We start from the raw sequence: 20,565 nt of genomic DNA, 5'->3' as shown, positions 1-20,565 counted from the left end.
TACCATGTCATACTTCCAAGTGTCTATCCACACCCTCAGCTTGTCCACCTTCCTTACAATGCTCCTAGCATTAAAGTATATGTATTTCAGAGATTTCCCACTACTTAGTCTCTGTTTGCCCCTATCTTTACAAACAACTCTATTATGTTCTTTTTCTATCATCTCTCCTACATCTTCGTACAGAGTATCTTCCTTCTCTATCCCCTGGCTATCCACACTGAAACACTGACCACAAGCTTTCTCTGTCTGCAATCTAACCTTCTCCTTGCTGTTCCCCTTCACTTGGTTCCTTCCCCCCAACCATTAAAGTCTCCTGAGTAGCTTTAGCAAATGTCCCTACCAGGATTCTGGTCCTCCTGGGATTCAAGTGCAACCCTTCTGTTCTGTACAGGTCCCACCTCCCCCCCCCAAAAAAGGTCCCAGTGATCCAGAAACTCGAATCCCTGCCCCTCATTCCATCTCTTCAGCCACGCATTCATCCTCCACCTCATTCTGTTCCCGCTCTCACGTGGCATAGGCAGTGATCCCGAGATTACTCCCTTTGTGGTCCTTCTTTTCAGCTCTCGATGAGCGGAAACACAAGGTGTGTGATAACTGATTTCACTGGGGTGATGGGAAAATATTAAGCATTCTAGCATGGATTGTGCTCGTTGGTACCCAGTCAGAATGGTTGCTAATGGTAATTAATCTCCAGGTAATCTTGGATCACATCATGCTTAACAAAACAGTTCTTATACAATCTATTTTCTAGGTTATAACACTTGATACTTGATCAAAATTATTCTTTCCACATAGATGCCTGTCTTCATGAAAGCCCCTGACAATATCTTAACTATTTCTATCACTTCACTCTCTTCCCTTCTGAACACGGATCGAGATTCCTTGGCCTTTGCTTACTCTCCACCAGCTTCCAAATTCTATGGATTGTAATTTCCACCACCTTCAATGAGATTTTATAACAAAACCATACTTATTCTTTTCTCCCCTTTAAGCCTTCCAAAGGGACCATTTCCTTCTGCCTCCCTGACCTGTTTCCATTAACCATTGTTATGTTGCTTTCCAATGGAACTGCCTTCTTCCCTTTTCAGCCATTTAGTTCCTCCTATTTGCCCCAGCAATTTACCTCCCAATTGATAATGTTCACTCTGTGTGGTCTCTCCTGCAGAGTGTAGAACCTGTGATCAGTCCATAGTTCGCTGCCAGTTTAATTCTCCACCCCACTCCCACTGCAATCTGGCTGACACAGTTTCCAATAATGTGAGTTTAAGAATTCCAGCACCTTGGGTTTGAATCCTGGGCTCTCTGTAAGGTGCTTGTACCTTCTCCCCGTGTCTGTGTGAATTTTTTTCTGGATGCCCCAGTTTCCTTCCACCATTCAAAATTGGGTGTAATTGGGTAGCACGGGTATGGCTGAATTTAAAAACAATTTCAGATAACTCGATTTCTCTATTGGTAAAAGAGCTGCATATTTCTGATGGAGATGATATATCTGTAATATCAAATCAGTTTTTTTTATCTCCACAGAGATCTGCTGGGCATTTCCTACACCCATGCACTGCAAAGCTTTTACATATCCATAAGACCATAAGACAGAGGAGCAGAAATAGACTATTCGGCCCATGAGCTGATTCATTTTCCCACTCAGCCCAACCTTCTCCCCATAATCTTTGATGGCCTGGCTAATTTCCTCTCTTTAACTTCCACCATTAATCCATCAATTAGTATCATATCACCAGAGAAATACTGATCCCACCCTGTCAGAGATATTCCCTTGGTCCTTTCCATTCCTACCTCATCTCCCATGCAACTTAATTAAAAGTAACAATTTTTCTCTATTTCAGTTCTGGTCTAGGGTCTTTGACCTGAACCATGAAGTCTGTTTTCCCTTCTCCCGACGCTGCCTGACCTGAACCATGAAGTCCGTTTCCCCTTCTCCCGATGCTGCCTGACCTACTGATTCTTTCCAGAATTTTCTTTTTTATTGTTAATTATTTCACTGGATGTAGAAATTGCAGTTAAGTCCAGACTGCTCAGGGTCAGTTCGGATTTTCCGGATTCTTAGGCAGTATGCTTTTAAAAACAAATGTAAGGACCATGAACAGGTAAATTTTGATAGTTTATTAACAAGAAAAATGTTCTTATAAAAGATAAAGTACCAAAAAAATATATATATATTTTTTTCTTACATTTACGCCACTTCTGTATGGTCGCTTGTTGTCGCTGTGTCACTTAAATGTGCACTCAAAAGCCGAGAGTTTTCGAGAAGTCCAGATTCTCGGGTGGCCCGGATTTCTGACATCCTTTTTTTTGGACTTTTACTGTGCTGGGTAATTCCTCCTTGGTTTTCTTCTCTCACAACCTCCATGATTTTTAAATAGCAACTTGGAAACATCAAACCATTCGTTTGTTCCACTGACAATGCCTTTTGGGTGCAATGCTTACCATCCTCAAAATGTAAGGTGGTTACTCACTCAGGCTACTCTGGTGACACCTCCAAATCCACACCCTCCACCACCAAGAAGGACCAAAGCTTGTGATCCATGGTAACAAGTCATTGGGTGTATACTTGCCAGAGCATTGAAGATCTGGGAGAGGGACTGAGTGGGAGAACGGATCAGCTCATGACTAGCCCATTTCTGCTCCTTTGTCATGGTCACCTGTATGTTTCACCCTCTGTTGCACATCATCCTAACTTGGAAACATATTACTGTTCCTTCATTGTCACTGAGTAAAATTCTGGAAGTCCTTCTCAAACACCAAAGTGAGGGGCATGTTCACCAGAATTACTATAGCAGTTCAGGATGGCGACTTTTTAAAATCACCTTCTCACTTACTGATCGGGATGGGCAACAAATGCTGGCCTTGCCAACAATGTGCAGATTCTTGGGAAAAAAATAAGAAATTAAAATGAAATAAGGAGGGTGGAATAATTTCAAAAGTTTTATTTGCACAAAATGTAATCCAGGAGAGACTTTCAGAAGAACCCTTAACCAGCAAGCAGCCAACAGCTTATTTTATAAATTAACATCTACTCAAATCCAATAATTCCAGATGTTCCTTTAAGTTTTTAGATTTTCTTTGAAATTACTGATCTGCTCTTATTGGTCTCACACTGTTATAAAAAGAATTTTGGAAGCCAAATAGTCAGCCCTTAATAAAATACACACAGTCAGATGATTGAGGTATGCCTATCTTGCCAATTATTAGACTATAGCAAAATGTGATGCCACCATTTAGCCCTTTGGACTCTGGCCATTTTTAACCTAGGTATACTCTGGACTGGGTCCATGAGTACCAATACCAGTACGAACCAGCTGGTGGTTGGATATAAAACCAGTCTCGGAAAATGGGGACACTGAGTATATGCACTTGCTGATAGCCCCTGAAAACATGGACTCCAACGGGTTAAAAGAAAGCCAACCATGGGCCAGTTTCCTTCACACCTGGAGTAGGGAAAATTCTTGAAGCCATCATTAAGGAAGAAATAGCAAAACATCTGGATAGAAATTGCTCTTATCAGGCAGATTCAACATGGTTTCAAGATGGGCAGGTCATTGTTCATTAAATGTAAATTTTGTTTGCAGTATGGTAGAAGCCAATTCCAGCCATTGAAGCTCCTTGCTGCCCAATTACACCCAAATTTACTTACAACCCCGTATGTTTGGGAGGGTGGGAAGAAACCTGAACACCCAGGTAAAATCCAGACAGACACAGGGAGAACGTACAAACTCCATACAGACAGTGCTGGATTTGAACCCAGATTGCTGGCACTATAATAATATTGCACTAACGGCCTCGCTAACCGTGCTGCCTAACAAGCACAGTGGATAGAGGGGGACAGGTCAGTTTTGTAGCGTTAGATTTCCTAAAGGTTTTTAAGGTGCCGCATGAAAGTCTTCCACATTAGATAAAGATACACAGATTTGAGGGAAGTACCTTAGCAAACGTCAGAGGATTGGTTAGCCAATAGAAGGTAGAGAGTTGAAATAAATGTTTGGCAATCAATGGTTAGTGGAGTGTTGCAAAATCAGCACTGAGCCCACAAAATCCAATCCTTTGGATTGGAGGAGGGACTATGTTTGCTGTTGAGAATAAATTGAATAGAAAAGCAAATTGTGCAGAGGACACAGAGAGCATGTAGAGCAGCCATTCTCAACCTTTTTTGGCGATGCCCTGCCTAGGACTCCGCTCAAAATTTAGCTTCGTCACATCCTTCCTGTAGTGTGGTTACCAGATCTGCATACAATTGCTCCAAGTGGAGTCTCACCAAGGACCAGTACAGTTGTTACATAATGTCCCTACTCTAATATTCAAGGCCTCAACCACAAGAGTGGTATGTGCTTTCTTCTCTACCCAGTCTACGTGTCGTCACATGCAGGGATGCCGGAGGAACTCAGCCGGTCTCGCACTGAACCCTGCTCAAGCCAAGAACATTAGTAATATATCTTTACCTCCTATGGAGGCCAAGACTGGTTGTCTTCCTCCAGCATTTCTTTGATTTGACTACAATCACAGTGTCTGCAGACTTTCGTGTTTCACTACATGTGTCATCACTTCCAGGGAATGATGTAATTGCACCTCAACAGCTCTCTTAATCAGCATTGCACAGTGCTCTGCCATTCACGGTGTACATCCTGCCCTGATTCTTTCTATATGGTTCTCTTAACCCAAAAATAATTTTTAAAAATACACATGTTGAAAATATGTAGCCAAAAATGCAAAACGTTTAGCAGCAAACAAGCAGTTCTCAGAACATTCTCCATTCAATATATTTATTAGTAGCATTTGATTCGTGTACTATTTATACTTGATTGAATTAAATAGTTTTGCACCAAGTGGAAATGCATGTCAATGCAAATGAACTCAAATCGAGCTCAATGCATTTCCATAGCAACAGAGAATGTATTAACATTCTTCATGAAGAGACCTACAAAAAAAAACTACAATTTTTAAAAAATGTCCATCTAATTTTACTTCTGGCACTAAACTTTGGAATCATTCATCTCCTGGCACAGCTGAGAAGCTTCACATTAGAAATTTAAACAGTATGCTTAATGAAGATTAATGAGTTTTATTGAGATTGCAAATGGGGAATAGTTTGCTGACAGGCCCATATTGCAACCAGGCAGCTGTTTTGTGTCAGAGAAGGAGATGTTGTACATTGGGTAATGTTTGATATGGATAGTCTGAGATGGAGAAATATGATACAGGTGATTGTCTAAATATTACATTAAAGCTAAAAAATGAAAGCATAACACCCTCACCTAATTTCAGTTTTGAGACCGGAAGGCAAATTGGTAATGCAACCATACAAGGTTAATCTGGAGATTTAGTAGGAGAAACATTTTGTTCTTGGTGTTCACTAGTTCTGAATCTCTGGCCGCAGGAGCCAGAATTCACCTGATTGCGTGGTTTATTGGTGCAGCCATGGCTGCAGTCCTGGGGTCCGGAGACTGCATGCGTCCTTTTGCTTCCAGGGCGCATGCGCTATTCATGTCAGCTGTTGGCACGTGCGCGGGGGTTTTCACGGGGTTCAAGAGTTGTTAGCCTGCGTTGATTGTAATGGCGGGATAGAGATGAGGAGGGTGAGTAGGGCTCCGATATTTTCTGTTGCACGTTAGTCATGTTAGCAAGATCATTAGTTAGCAAGAATATTATCACATATGATAAACTTTACCACATTATGAGTCCTTTTCTGTTCATCAATAAACTGTTTAAAATGCATCTGGACTTGGCCCTGAATTTGTTCCACTGCATTACAGTTAAGAGACTATACTTAAGCCTCCGAGCAGCTTTTTATGGATAATAGTCGCTACATTGGCAAATTCGCCTCTTTCCAGGGACCTGGGACTCCTCGTGCAGGATAGTCCGAATGTAAATGCAGGTTGAGATGGTGATGAAAAAGGCAAATGCAATGCTGGCGTTCATCTCAAGATGACTGGAAATCAAGAGGAGGGATGTAATGTTGAGGCTCTGTATGGCACTGGTGAGGCCTCACTTGGAGTATGGTGAGCAGTTCTGGACTCCTCATTTAAGAAGGGATGTGCTGAAGTCGGAGAGGGTTTAAAGGAGGTTCACCAGGATGATACCGGGAGTGAAATGGTTAGCATATGAGGACTGTTTGGCAGCTCTTGGGCTCGTGGGCGGGAAGGGCCTGATAAAGTGCTGTAGGTCGAAATTAAATCAATATGAATGTAAAAGAAACAAGTCAGCATGCCAAGCGATATTTATGGAGAGAGACACAAAGTGAATGCTTCATCTTTCAGACAAGGGGAACGCGGGTGTGGAGAACAAAGGGCAAGGTGCTTGACAGAGAAAAATCAGATTGAATTGCTTATTGTCATGTGTCAAGATACAATGAAAAATATTGTTATCCAGATAAGTCAACTTCTTTGTTGTTCAGCAAGAATAAAAACATGGCACTACAATGAAATAAAAAAAAGGGATAATGTAAAAGCAAAAGGTACCATTAAACAGGACAAGACATCATCGTGTTAGCAGGATGTCCATTCAAGAGTCTGATCACTGAAGGGAAGAAGCTGTCGAATCTGGAGGTACGTGTTTTCAAACTCATTCAAAGGGAGCAGGAAGAAAAAGTGGGACCAAGATGGAATGTATTCTTTAATATGTAGGATGCTTTCCCAAGGCAGAGGGAAGTATAGACCAGCCCTCTGGTTTTCCCCCAGGGCCCATGGCAGATTTAAGCAAAGATCTTGTTTTCTTTTCACCTCATGTAACATAAATATTATTTATGAGGTCAGTAGAAGTACAAAAGAAACCAAAACTTGACTGCTTCCCGGAGAAGGGGTCCCATAAACCTTGAGCAGAGTCCAGGGAGGGAAGGGACAGAGCCAATAGAAGGAAGTTTAGTTCTCCTGATGACCTGAGCTGTGTTCACAACTCTGAGGTTTCTTGCTGTTTTCGATGGAGTGGTTCCAAAGTAGCTGACAAGCCAACAGAGTCGGTGCCAGAACAAGTCTTAGAGGTGGGGGGAGTGGGCATTAAGATAACCAAAGAGATCAGGCACCATCTGAGAACTTGCTCAGCTGGGGAGGGGTGCTGCCTACCTGCCTACCATTAACCTCTTCAATGTGCTACCGTCACCCCCCTCCTTCTCCCTCCGATGTAGCAGACAAAAGCACTGCTTCTATTGCGGACTAGTGACACTAGATGCTAGTGATGCTAGGCTGCGGGTGGGTGGGGGGTCACAATACTTCGTTTGGGGGGTCAATGCCTGCAAATGCCCCCCCCTTTGGCACTGACCCTGAGAGAGGGCATATGAGGAAGTAAAAATTAGTGTGGGAAGTTTTTCAAAAGTTGCAGAAGGTAACTAAAAAAATCATAAGGAGGGAAAAGATGAAGTATGAAAGTACGGCTAAATATATTTAAATGTGGTTAAAGTGAAAAATCAGTAAGAAAACAATAGAATTCAAAATAAAAACATTTCAGAACTACATCAAAATTATGTTGATTTTAACATTAAACTATTGAAAATTTGACAAAAGCAGTGACTATAAAAACAATGAAAACGATAGCGTGTGCTTGTTGCACAGGCAGACGAAACTACAAGAACAGGTTGAAGGGGATTATAATCGGGGTCTTGGGACATCTTGGGGGTGAAGTGGGATTTGGTGGTACCCCCCCCCCCCACACCAGATAATATCCACCTTGGAAAATACCCGTGCTCCATGCAGGTGGGCGACGAAGTCTTGAATGTGAGACACAGGATATCTGTCAGGCGTGGTGGCCTCGTTGTGGTGGCCATGTGGCCTCCATCCCCTCCACTGGTTTTGGCATCATGTGGAGAGAAGAAGCCCAGGGACTGTCGGAATACCTCACAATCCCCAGCTCCTCCATTTTCTTCAACTCCTCCTTCACTAGGCTGAGCTTTTCAGAAGGGAGTCAGTGTGCCCTAGCATGGAGCAGGGCACCTTTGGTCAGAATGTGGTGCCTTACCCCATGCTTTGGTTCAGCCACGGAGAACTGTAGCGTCACTATTGAGGGGAACTCCACCAGGATGCAGGTGAATTCGTTATCGGGAAACATTGCAGAGTCAAGGTGGGAGGGGCGGATAGTTTAGCCTCCCCCAGAGATAGAGTCTGAAAAGTTCTGGTGTGCACCAAGCACCATCCCTTGAGATCTTTGAGCAGCTAGTGGGCATGAAGGAAATCAGCCCCCAGAAGCAGTTGTGCCACTGCCGTGAGGGCAGGAGTCCGTGGAAACCGGCTGTTGATAAAGCAAAGGGTACCAAAAGTTTGGATGGAGGAGCTGTTGGCTGCCCTCAGTGTTGGGCCCTGCTTGCTGTTGTGAATGTTGAGGCCTGCGGGGGACAGGACACTTAACTTGGCGTCGGTGTCAGCTAGGAAACACCTGGCCGACAAGGAGCCCCAAACATCATGGGCCAATCGTTGCAGCCACCAACGATGGTTGGCCAGGGGCGTTTCCCGGAAACCTGCAGGGTGGGCAGCATTGATGAGCCTCCGCACCTCATTGGTTATGATAGTAGCATAGCTGTCCCGGGGTATTAACTTGCCTCTCCACTGGTCTTGATCTACCAGAGAGACTGGCTGCAGACTGGGAGATCACTTCGCTCACCACCTCCTTTCTTTTCGCAACCACAGCGACCTCCCAGTGGCCAACCATTTCAATTCCGGGTCACACTCCCGCATTGACATGTCTGTTCATAGCCTTGTGTACTGTCTCACCCAGACCACCTGCAGATTGGAGGAACAACACCTTATTTTCCATCTGGGCACTCTGCCACCAGATGGCATGAACATTGACTTCACTGCTTGCCTTTTCTTCCCCCTCCTCCATTTTCTGCCTTGCCAGTTCTTTCACCTACACAGCCCTGCCTTTCCTCCCTTCCCCTCAGGGCTGCTGTCCTCTTCTTCCCTTCTCCACCTATCAGCTCCTGTTCTGCCACCCCCCCCCCCTTTCCCCTCCCACTCTTTTATTCTGATGCTCACTGGAATTTTCTCATACTTTGATGAAGGGATCAAGACCGAAACGTCAGTTCTGTATCTCTGCCTTTGCTACATAAAGGACATAGTTTGACCTGCGGAGTCTCTCCCGCATTTTGTGTTTTTTCCTCAGCCATGATGTCTACAGAATTTTGTGTTTTACTTCTGGAATGTCACAGAAAACTCTTGAAAACTTCTACAGGTGTACCATGCAGAGCATTCTGGCTGGTTGCACCAGTGTCTGGCATTGAGGCGCCAACTCTCAGGACAAGAAAAAATCCAGAGGGTTGTTAACTCGGCCTGCGACATCACAGGCATCAGACCACTCCATCGAGAATATCTACATGAGGCGGTGTCTTAAAAAAACAGCCCCTATCCTCAAAGACCCCCCACCACCACCCAGGCCATGAAAAGAGTCTGGAAAAACAACCAACTGAAAAACCTCACAAAGATAAGCGTATACAGAGCCGTTGTCATACCCACACTTCTGTTCGGCTCCGAATCATGGGTCCTCTACCGGCATCACCTACGGCTCCTAGAACGCTTCCACCAGCGTTGTCTCCGCTCCATCCTCAACATCCATTGGAGCGCTTTCATCCCTAACGTTGAAGTACTCGAGATGGCAGAGGTCGACAGCATCGAGTCCACGCTGCCGAAGATCCAGCTGCGCTGGGTGGGTCACGTCTCCAGAATGGAGGACCATCGCCTTCCCAAGATCGTGTTATATGGCGAGCTCTCCACTGGCCACCGTGACAGAGGTGCACCAAAGAAAAGGTACAAGGACTGCCTAAAGAAATCTCTTGGTGCCTGCCACATTGACCACCGCCAGTGGGCTGATATCGCCTCAAACCGTGCATCTTGGCGCCTCACAGTTTGGCGGGCAGCAACCTCCTTTGAAGAAGACCGCAGAGCCCACCTCACTGACAAAAGGCAAAGGAGGAAAAACCCAACACCCAACCCCAACCAACCAATTTTCCCCTGCAGCCGCTGCAACCGTGTCTGCTTGTCCCGCATCGGACTTGTCAGCCACAAACGAGCCTGCAGCTGACGTGGACATTTACCCCCTCCATAAATCTTCGTCCGCGAAGCCAAGCCAAAGAAGAAGAAAAGATGAGCACTGAGTGGTACAAGGACAGCTTCTTCCCCACTGCCATCAGATTCCTGAATAATCAATGAACCACAGACACTGTCTCACTTTTCGTGCACTACTATTTTTAATATTATTGTTGCTCGAAGGTTTATAACATCAATGTTTGCACTGTGATGTCTCAAAAAGAACCAAATTTCATAACTGGTTAATGACAATAAATCTGCTTCTGAATTAACAGAATTTACGGGGCGTGGCAAGATGGCGTAGAGTCTAGACATGTAATCTCGACCTCTCTGGCCAGACTTTTAAGATCCCGTTTTTAACTCTTTGTTTTCAAGTTTAAACTTTTTAAAAACTTAGTTTAAAGTATTAAGGAACTGTTATGGCCATTAATGGTAAAAAGATTAAACCTCAAGTGCAGAAGAAACTACATTTTCGGAATGTTGCAGATTTAGGGCCAAAACAGCTTGCTACAGGTTCAGGTTTAATTTCTTCCGTGCCTAGATTGCCTGTGGGAGCTGAAAAAAAAATGACTACTATTCACCAGGAGGAGGATATCGCTGGAATTACTCGTTCTCAGGAGGAAGGTGCGTGTTCCCAAGAAGTGGATCCTGATTCTGGCAGCCTGCCAACTCTAACAGAGGGAGCACACAGGAAAATGACTCCATTGTTTGAAACCACTCAACCACCAACCTGAAGAGCTCGGTCTTATTTGTGAGTTCTTGAAACAACAGTGAGTTGTGGGGAGGAGACCAGCATCAATCTCCTGAGGAGGTCAGGGTGCCGTCGCTGGGAGTTCAGACTCACAGTAAGACTGTTAAAATGCCTGCTGTTGAGCTGCAGCAGGAGCTGCAGTTACCTGGTTCTGTCATTACGTTAAAGAAAGCAGGGTTGAGTCTTTCTGAATTACAATTTAATCTGTTAAATACTGTCACTCAGCTGATAATGCAAGAGTTGTCTCAAATGAAAGATAGTATGAGGTCAGAATTCACTACAGTTAATGCACGTGTGGAAGCATTTTCTGAAGATTTAAAAAAATTTCAGTCTGCTTTTTTGGAATGTAAACAGCAAGTGGCCTCTAATACAGAAAAAGTGATGGAGGTGGAAAGATCCGTTAAAGAATTGCGAGAACGTGAGAAGGAGTTAGAAAGGAAAGTAGACTATTTGGAGAATCAAAGCAGAAGGAATAATGTGAAGATTGTTGGTTTGCTGGAAGGTATGGAAGAACAAGATCCTCTTCGTTTTTTTACAGAATGGATCCCACAAATATTGGGGAAAAAAATTTTCTCTGGAGGCTTGATATTGGAAAGACCTCATAGAGCCTTAAGAAGAAGACCTCTGCCTGGTCAATCACCGAGACCCGTGATAATTCGATGCTTGAATTATTTGGACAGAGAAACAATACTTCGTCTAGCAGTGCAAAATGTGAGACAATGACAAGCTCCATTAATGATTCAGAATAGTAAAGTTTTTTTCTATCCCGATTTGAGTCAAGAGGTTATTCAGCATCGGCGTTGATTTAATCCAGTTAAAGAAGTTATAGAGTAAAGGCTATAAGTCTACTTTTCACTATCCGGCAGTATTGAAGGTGTTTTGTGGAGACTTTCAATCTCAGATTTTTGAGAATGAGCGTGAAGCAATGATTTTTCCTGATTCGTTGCCAGATGTAAGAGGACAAAGACGTAGTCCACCATTGTCTCCTAAAGAAAAATCTGGTTGTTCTGGAAATGGAAGAAATGGTAGAAATGGGAGAAATGGGAATGGAAATTGTCTAACTTCTCTTGAAATGGGGTCACCGAGTTTGGAATCTCTTGGATGAATAGAAGAACTTTATTATTTTTATTTTATTTTTATGTCATTATGATATCTTGTTGTTATTCTTTGTTTGGCTGGGGAGGGAGAGATTTGCTCTATGTTCTATTAGTCATCAGCTACTGGTGGGTGATCCACACCCAAGTTTGGTTTAGGGATTACTACCTTTTGGTAGTTTTTTGGGGTTTTTTTTTAACTTTATCTTTTTTTCTATTTTTTTCATTTTCATTTTATTTAGTCTTTAATTTGTGGTTTCTTTTTCTCCTATTGGAGGGCCTATTTACGTTGATTTGAGTTTTTATATATCGATATTATTAGTTCTTAGTAGATATGTCAAAGTTGAGGTTTGCTACTTTTAATGTTCGAGGTTTAAACAGTCCGATTAAGCGTAAACGCATTTTGGCGTATATTAAGAAAATGAAAATTGATGTCGCTTTTTTACAAGAAACACATCTGAAAGTATGAAATTGAAGAGGGATTGGGTAGGGCATGTATATTCTTCTTCATTTAACTCTAGGGCTAAAGGTGTAGCAATTTTGATACATAAGAATTTATCTTTTGAATTACAATCAATGGAGGAAAAAGCAGGATGTATTCTTAAATTAAATTGTAAGATTTTTAGTGAATTTTGGACTTTATTTAATATTTATGCCCAAAATGAAGATGATGAAACATTTATTTCTGATGCATTTTTATATCTGGGTCAGGCTAATGAGAATGTTTTAATTGGTGGTGATTTTAATTGTGTTTTGGAACTTTTATTAGATAAGTCCCCGAAGAAAGTTAAGAAATCTAAAATTGCAGTTCAGGTTCAAGCGTTGATGAAAGATCTCAATTTAGTGGATATTTGGAGACGTCTTAATCCGACAGAGAAGGATTTTTCCTTTTATTCAGCTAGACATGAATCGTTTTCAAGGATTGACTTTTTTTTTAGTATTGGCACATTTACAGAGGAAAATACAACAAGCGGAATATAAAAGTAGGATGATTTCGGATCATTCTCTGTTATACTTTACATATATAACTTCTGAGAAAGTTCAAGTGGCTTATCGTTGGAGGTTTAATATAATGTTGTTAAAAATATGGAATTTATTGATTTTTTGAAAGAACAAATTAATTTCTTTTTGAAAGAAAATTCTAATTCTGTTCACAGTAAATCTGTAGCATGGGATGCTATGAAAGCTTATTTGAGAGGACAAATAATTAGTTATACTTCTAAAATAAAAAATAATCGATTAAATCAGAGTCTTGAGTTAGAGAAACGGATTAGTGAGTTAGAAAAGAAGTTTCAGAGAGACGCTACAGAAGATCAGAAAATAGAATTGTCTAGGTTGAAACTGGAATATAATATTTTGCAATCTTATCAATTTGAGTGTATGATTAACAGGACTAAACAACGATATTATGAATGGGGAGAGAAAGCACATAAGGTATTGGCATGGCAATTAAAGAAGGAACAGGTTTCGAGGACTATTAATGCTGTTAGATGGAATTCGTTTATTACGTATAAAGCTTGTGAGATTAATGGTAAATTTTGTTCATTTTATAAAAAGTTATATACATCTGATGGAAAACAAGAAAACGGATCGATTGATTTTTAAAAAAATCACAGTTGAACTTACCGACGTTAGAGGATGTAGATATACAGGAGTTGGAAGCACCATTTACTGATTTGGAAATTAAAATGGCTATGATGGAAATGCCGAACAGTAAATCGTCTGGTGATGATGGATTTTCGGTTGAATTTTATAAAAATTTTTACGATGATCTCTCTACAGTGTTTGGAGATGTACTACGTCAGGTTGGAGAATATTATGAATTGCCTGAGTCTTGTTCTTGTGCTTTAATTACGGTAATTCAAAAAGAAAGATAGAGATCCTTTGAAAGTATCTTCATGTCGACCGATTTCGTTGTTGAATGTAGATTATAAAATTATAGCTAAAATTTTAGCGAATAGATTGGCTAAGTTTTTACCCAAGCTGATTCATATGGATCAAACAGGTTTCATAAAGAATAGATATGCCTCGGATAATATTTTATGTGTGATTAGTTTGATTAATAGATTTTGACAATCTTCAGACCATCCGATAGTGATATCTTTAGATGCCGAAAAAGCATTTGATAGAGTTGAGTGGAATTTTTTGTTCAAAGTTTTGGAGAAATTAAAGTTTGGTCCTTTTTTTACTGGTTGGATTAAAGCTTTATATAGTAAACCGGTAGCTAGAGTACTGACGAATTTACAGAATTTACATCAGTGGTTCTCAAACTTTTTCTTTCCACTCTGTAATCTCAGCATTGGTCACATGACTATCCACATGCAATAGCATAGAAAATGTTAAATAAAAACACCCATAAAGGTTACATTAATGGTCAAAACAATATAAAATTAGTTGTAAAATGTAATAATATTAGCAATAAACAACATACATTAAGAGTGACAACATAAATAATTCAATTGACAAAATAGGTCTTTGGGTATGTGCACGAAAGGGAATTGTTACCCATACATTTGTGCACGTGTACACAGTCCATTTCATATGGTTGTGCACGTGCACACACACAAAAGCTTGCAATAAAAATTAATAAAATGAAAGTTTTAGCTCAAATTTGAGATAATTCAGAAGAAAATTGCAGAGAGAAGTTTTGTAGCAAAAACTTTTCTGGCAAAATTCTTTGAATCCACAATTTATCATAAAGAAAAAGCACCATTCCTAAAATTAAATAAACAGTCACATTATTCATAAATATTCAAGGTAGAATAATTTCTTTGTTGTCTTCAGCCTACAAACAGAAAATTCAGATTAGTGTTTGTCAAAATGGTTGACCATATTCAATTTCAGTTTTTATAATTCTATAACTAAAACATTTGGCAATCCATAAATGATCCATGGTTTTTGCAGGTCCCGAAAGGTATTGAAAATACTGGTTCTTTCTCTCCATATGACCCACTAAGCAGGTCTCACATCATGCATATGAGGCCCAAAACGGCAGTTATATAATTCTCCCATCTATGGATGCGGCGAGGTCTGCTGAGTTCCTTCAGCATTGCTGCGTAGGTAAAGCCTGCTGGACCTGTTTTCCATCTTGGTAAAATAATAACATTTTACCAAGGTTTCTTTGGTGACACCTGATGGATCATATGGAGCCTTTGGGAAGGTGCATGGCATCTTGACAGGATTTATTGAACATGACTAGAATGATTGGAGCCTGACGAGGAAGGGTATACTGTTGACAGTTAAGGATTGTCATCAGGATAGTCTGTGACTTAAGAGAACGCGACCTTGGTGGTGTGGCAATCTCACTACCAAGAAACCAGTCCATAGACTGCAACACTACCAAGGTCAAGTTCTCTCAAAGTTGCAGACGACAACCTTTAACAACCCTTGGGGTGTTGGAAATGCCTGAGTAAAATGTTAGCTAGTGTATGATGTTGAGTGTAACTATTTAGGGTGGTGAGTGGGCTTCAGTCTCGTGGTGCTAGTGGGGCATAAATGTCACTCCCTGTTGAGACAGATATTTCATGGAGGTAAAGTGGGAAAACATTTGGTCATTTAAATCAAGAGAATATGGATATTCATTTTCTGCAATTGCGTCAAATGTGTGGGCTACACATTTTATATTACTCTAGTCTTTTGGCTGAAATTAAATGATCAGAGTCAGTGCTAGGACAGACGGAAAACATGTTCCAGCTGGTTTTAAAATCATAAAAATGCTGGAGGAACTCAGCAGGTCTCATAGTATCCATAGATTTCAGGCCTCCCCATCGTGATCTGCTGAGTTTCTCCAGCATTTTTGTGTTTCGTGCTATTTCACAAACATGTTAACAAATTGGAAGTCAGGGGCACCACAAGTTTATTTTAAACTAGTTAAAAACCCATTAAAGTGGAAATTTAATTTTTAGCCAGTGGCTTGATCTTACAATATGTTAAAGAGTAGAGCAGGTGATCATCCACTAAAGCAAAAACAAATTTGTGGAAGACCTTGGGAAGTCAGGCAGCATCGGGTGGGGGGAAAAGAAATATTTGATATTCCAGGTTGGGACTCTGCATCAGGAGAGGGAGGATAGCCAGTTTAAAGAGGTGAGAAAGAGGGATAAGGCAGGGGTCGGTAGGTGGTGGACCAAGAAGGGGTGAAGATGATAGGCAGATGGAGCCAGACTGATTGAAGAAGGTGAGAGACAAACAGGAAGAAAAGGGCAGATGTAGCCAGGCGTGCGTGTGAGTGAGTGAGTGTGTATGTATGTAAGGGATGGGGGCAGGGTTGATGAGAGTGTGGGATGGCAAAAGAGCATTGGTTCGATCCTTGTTGTAAAACTCACAGTTACTCACCACGAAATGAAACCAGAAAGTCTGTTGATGCTATGATTGTTGAAATACTGGACAACTCAACAGGTCTTGCAGCATTCATAAGAAGTTTACTTCAGTACAGTGAGGCTTTTAAAGGGAAAGCTCAAATTTCCTCTGAACAGGATTTCTCATGATCTGATGCAATAAGTTGAAGAACACAATTTCGCCCAAATCACCACCTGATGGTGTGCAATGTGCAAGTACCAGCTCTTTAAATATCATCTTCACCAAAACCAACACAAAATCAAACTGCACTATCTGTTGAGCAAAATCGTGGGACACATTCTTATTGGTATAAATGGTTCAAGTTACAAAGCCCTTCTCTAATTCTTTCAACATTCTCAATGTTTTAGTGACACATATATTTTAATAGCAAGAAAAATGCAATAAATCAGTGCAAATTAGAACACTAAAAATGTATCACCAACCTTCAGCCTCAGAGACAGAATTCTGCTCTCCCATTTCAGAAACTTCATATGTCGTTGCTCTAAAGTATTAATAAAATGATTATAATGTAGATCATTATTAACCATTTCTTCAAACAACATTCTATTCCAAATATCGTGTTGATGAAATGGGCACAGTTTGTTTACATTCGTTACTTACATTGCTTACACGGGCTTACTGTGTTACAGTTTTATCTTTTGCATGACCAATTAGTGCCCACAGGGGGGAAAAAAAAGAATATCTCAGGGTGGTATGTGAATGTCATGTATGTACTCTGACAATAAATCTGAAACCTGGAAAATCTCCCCTGATCTTGCTTTGACGCATGACAGTGATTGTTGATGCCCTGTCATCTATCCTACCCTGCGGGGCAGAAACGACCAGATAGCTGTGTCCAGGGGTGAAGCGCTAATTTTTTCCGGTGCCAGAGCTCACCAAAAGAAACATTGAAAAGGATGTGCAAGCCGCCCCCCCCCCCCCCCCCCCACCCGATGAGGTGCCCGGAGCAGCCCCGCGAGGTGCCAGATCAGTGCTCTGGTGAGCTCTGGCAGCACTGTGTCAGCCAAACATTTCCAGTGCATATGAAATACCTTGCTGTGGGGAAATTCTCACCACTTGTTTCAGAAACAAATCATACACAACTGAATTGAGAGACATTCATCCGTTGAGCCTGCATTAACTCTTCGAAAGAACTATTAGATTTGATGAATTCTCAATTTTCCTCATAGTTCTGCAATTTTGCTCCTTTTCAAGTACTGATCCAATTCTCATTAGAAGTTATGATTGCATCTGCTTTCATCACAAGGGGCCTTTCACCAGGAGAGATTTTCCGTACTCAGGAACATTCACATATTCCGAGCAGCAGAAAGAAATGTTTGAGATTTGATTACTTATCAGTGGATGACAATTTGTTTTACAAAAGCTTTGCTTTTCGAAGATCATTTCAATTTGCTGCATCACGTAGGAAGTTAAATGAACTTTTATTGAATCTAGCAGCTTTAGTCGCATAGTGATGCTGACAGATCCAAAAATGTTCTGCCGCTGATGTTCGTTTGTACTCGGCATCTGATGCCTCTCGAGTCAGTGTCCAATAATAGTCGGCCACCATTGATGGATTCCAGAGCTTTTCCATGGGCGCAATGTCCTGGTGAAACCTTTCACCATGTTCGCCGCTGACTGCACCAAGATCACCCAAGTGTGAATGCAGAAAATGAATTTTCAATGACATGTTGTGCTTCGTGGCTTTGGATGCTTGAAGTAAACTTAACATATGACAGGAAATCACAAATCACAAAAGGTGGTTTTTGTGATCACTTTTCAAAAACTCATGAAATGCACCCAAAAATGTTCAGCAAGATTCATTTTCCAGTGTTATTTGTATGCATTTTACAGAATGTTTCTGTGAGCCTGTAATAGAACATTACAGGAATATAAAGGGATACTCACTGGGAACTGATGATTTCAGGATACAAGTCAACAAGAGGCACAGAGATATCCCCATAAACAATTACAGCATTGGCACCATAGGGATCGTCCACAGCCTGCACAGGTTTCTGTAAGGACACAAAGAAAGGAGTCACTTTACCACAGAGCCACAGGTTAAGAATCAAGCCAGCACAGGTTAAATACCGCCTCGAGATATTTCAGTCTCTCCAGTTGTATGTACTTATAGAATCATTGAATTGTTATGGCAGAGAAAAAAGGCCATTTAATCTATGGATCAATCCCATCAGTTTCTCAATGCAACATCTTGTTTATTTGTTCATAGCTTTGCAGTTACCGAATTTCTATAGTGACGTCACATTCATGAACCTGCTTTTCCATTCTCTGATAACAATAGCACAGAAACATTTAAAGCACATCATTTTATGATCATTAATGTCCAGTATCAGAATTCTGGGTCTCTCAGCTTTGGGAAGTGTCCCACAACATGAACAGAGCAGCACATTTCATCTTGCTCCTGGACTCTAGAATGGGTGTTTTGAACTGGTCACTAATAGTTGTCATGGCCTTTAAAATCATCTCTGTCAGGGGTGGGGAAGGGCTAATCCAGTGGTTTCTTTCCACTCACATGCCACCTGGAATAATCTCTTACTAACCACAGAGAACCCAATGCCATTTGAGCTCTCTGGTTAGCAAGGGGATTACTTAAGGTGGTACGTGGGTGGACAAAAAGGATGAGAATCACTGAGCTGATCATTCCATTGTAATGGCTTTTATATGGAGTGGATTTTATCCTGGTTCAGTTTTAACACCAACACAATTGTTAGAATTATTATATGTTCATTAATTTTTATGCAAAGCGACTGGCATATCTTATCACATTAAACTGCCATGAAGACCTCGATCTCTAAATTCAGACATAAATATAAAAATGAGTTTAAAGCTGCCATTTATCCTGAACCTTTGATAATTCTAAAGTCTAATTAAGTAGTTGAGGTTGTCTCCAATTTTGTAGCTGACAAATATTAGATCACAACTAATGAAGCCACATGGAAAAATTCTCTATTCATATTACTTATGAATGATGGTCACCTATTATTCGAACAGCAATGAGCAATGTGGATAACAATGGTCTTAAGCAGTAACTCAAGAAGTCTGAGGAGAATCTCTCCTCCATTGTTCTGCCCTCAGTGGATAGTTTCCCAAGTAAGCGGTTTGTCAGTCTGCTGCGGTGGCATCTGTGTTAGTAGGCAAAACGATGAGGGAACTTTGTGTTGGAGCTGGTGTTTTAAATGCATGCAACTCCGAGGAGTGAGATTTGACCCCACACTGGTCAAATTAGTCCCCTCTTTAATTTTTTTTTCTCTCCCTTCGATCATTTAGGCTGAGAGGCAGCAAACTTTATTCCTGACTGGAAAGTATTGAGTAGATCTGTGGTGGAAGTGAAATAACCTAGATGCTGTAGGAACTCACAGCTTATAATACAAAAGCATTTGTACAGTCATGGTTAACCATGAAAGGAATGAAACATTGAAGGCATTCTCAAGATTAGAATTGTGGGAGCACAGAAGAACGCTTCCGCAGTCGATTAAAATAGTTTCCTGTTTTTTTTTTCATTGTTGTTCGCCTAAACATGAGATTTTTGAGCAATTAAATCATTACTCATTGCCCATGTAAGTGTACAGTGGGTTTATAAAGTGATAATCAGTTTGAATCACACCACATTTTGAGACTGATGGACAGACAGTCCACAGGCACTCTGTAAATGTAAAACAAGTCTTAATTTTTTTTAAAGCATTAACATCAATGTGGAGGGCACTCAATTTTCTTCAGAGGGTTGGCCCTTTAAAATGGGAATCCACTTTGGTGCATTAGATTGCCTTAAACACTTAAGAATTCTAATATATGAATAATTTGAACAACAATAAATAACCACATAATTATCATAGAAATTGTTTTCTTTAAAATATAATAGATTAGCTTTTAAAATATGGTATTTTTTATGTAGAGATTTCTCATCAAAGTCTTAACATACTCTGCAAAGCGTTCTTATTGTATTTTGACCAGTTGTTCACAGAACAAACTTTCTCCTTGTACTTTCACCCACTGCATGTGATAATAAATCTGAACTTGGCCTTGATCACTAACAGGTCATGATAATTACCATTGCGTGAGAACAAAGAAGTTAGATTTAAGCAGGAACCGCCATCAGAGTGGACTTTTAATGGATGCAATACGGGAGGGGAAGGGTTTCAAAATGAGCTCCTGGGTAGAGAAATCCACAGCAAAAAAGGCAGAAAAAAGCGGACTGCAGAACTTGCTCGGTTCACAGGTGGATAAACGACATGAGCAGAAGCGAGAGCTTTAAGTAAATTCGATGACTGATAAGACAAACCACAAAAATGAACTTTAAAGCGTGAAAATAATCCAGAAGAGCACTTTATAAAGTTGATCTTTGTCGCAT

General features: G+C 40.9%; 1 long non-coding RNA gene across 5 annotated transcripts in view; it reads right to left on the bottom strand.

Annotated features, from left to right (window-relative positions):
- The window catches only part of LOC138749308 (uncharacterized), a 131,039-nt gene that overhangs the window by 21,858 nt on the left and 88,616 nt on the right, over positions 1 to 20,565 (bottom strand). For 4 of the 5 annotated variants that reach the window (XR_011348557.1, XR_011348556.1, XR_011348554.1 and 1 more), the window contains 2 exons: positions 18,105 to 18,211; positions 16,640 to 16,698 (listed from right to left, as the gene is read on the bottom strand). This is a non-coding gene — a long non-coding RNA (uncharacterized lncRNA). Of the gene's footprint in view, positions 1 to 13,161; positions 14,647 to 16,639; positions 16,699 to 18,104; positions 18,212 to 20,565 lie in introns of those variants that run through there. The other variant, XR_011348555.1, reaches the window with a different exon arrangement.

The sequence above is a fragment of the Narcine bancroftii genome, chromosome 14 (assembly GCF_036971445.1).
Source record: "Narcine bancroftii isolate sNarBan1 chromosome 14, sNarBan1.hap1, whole genome shotgun sequence".
Taxonomy (NCBI): Eukaryota; Metazoa; Chordata; class Chondrichthyes; order Torpediniformes; family Narcinidae; genus Narcine; species Narcine bancroftii.
The sequence above is the reverse complement of the archived record's forward strand: the minus strand, read 5'-3'. Positions and strand labels throughout refer to the sequence as shown.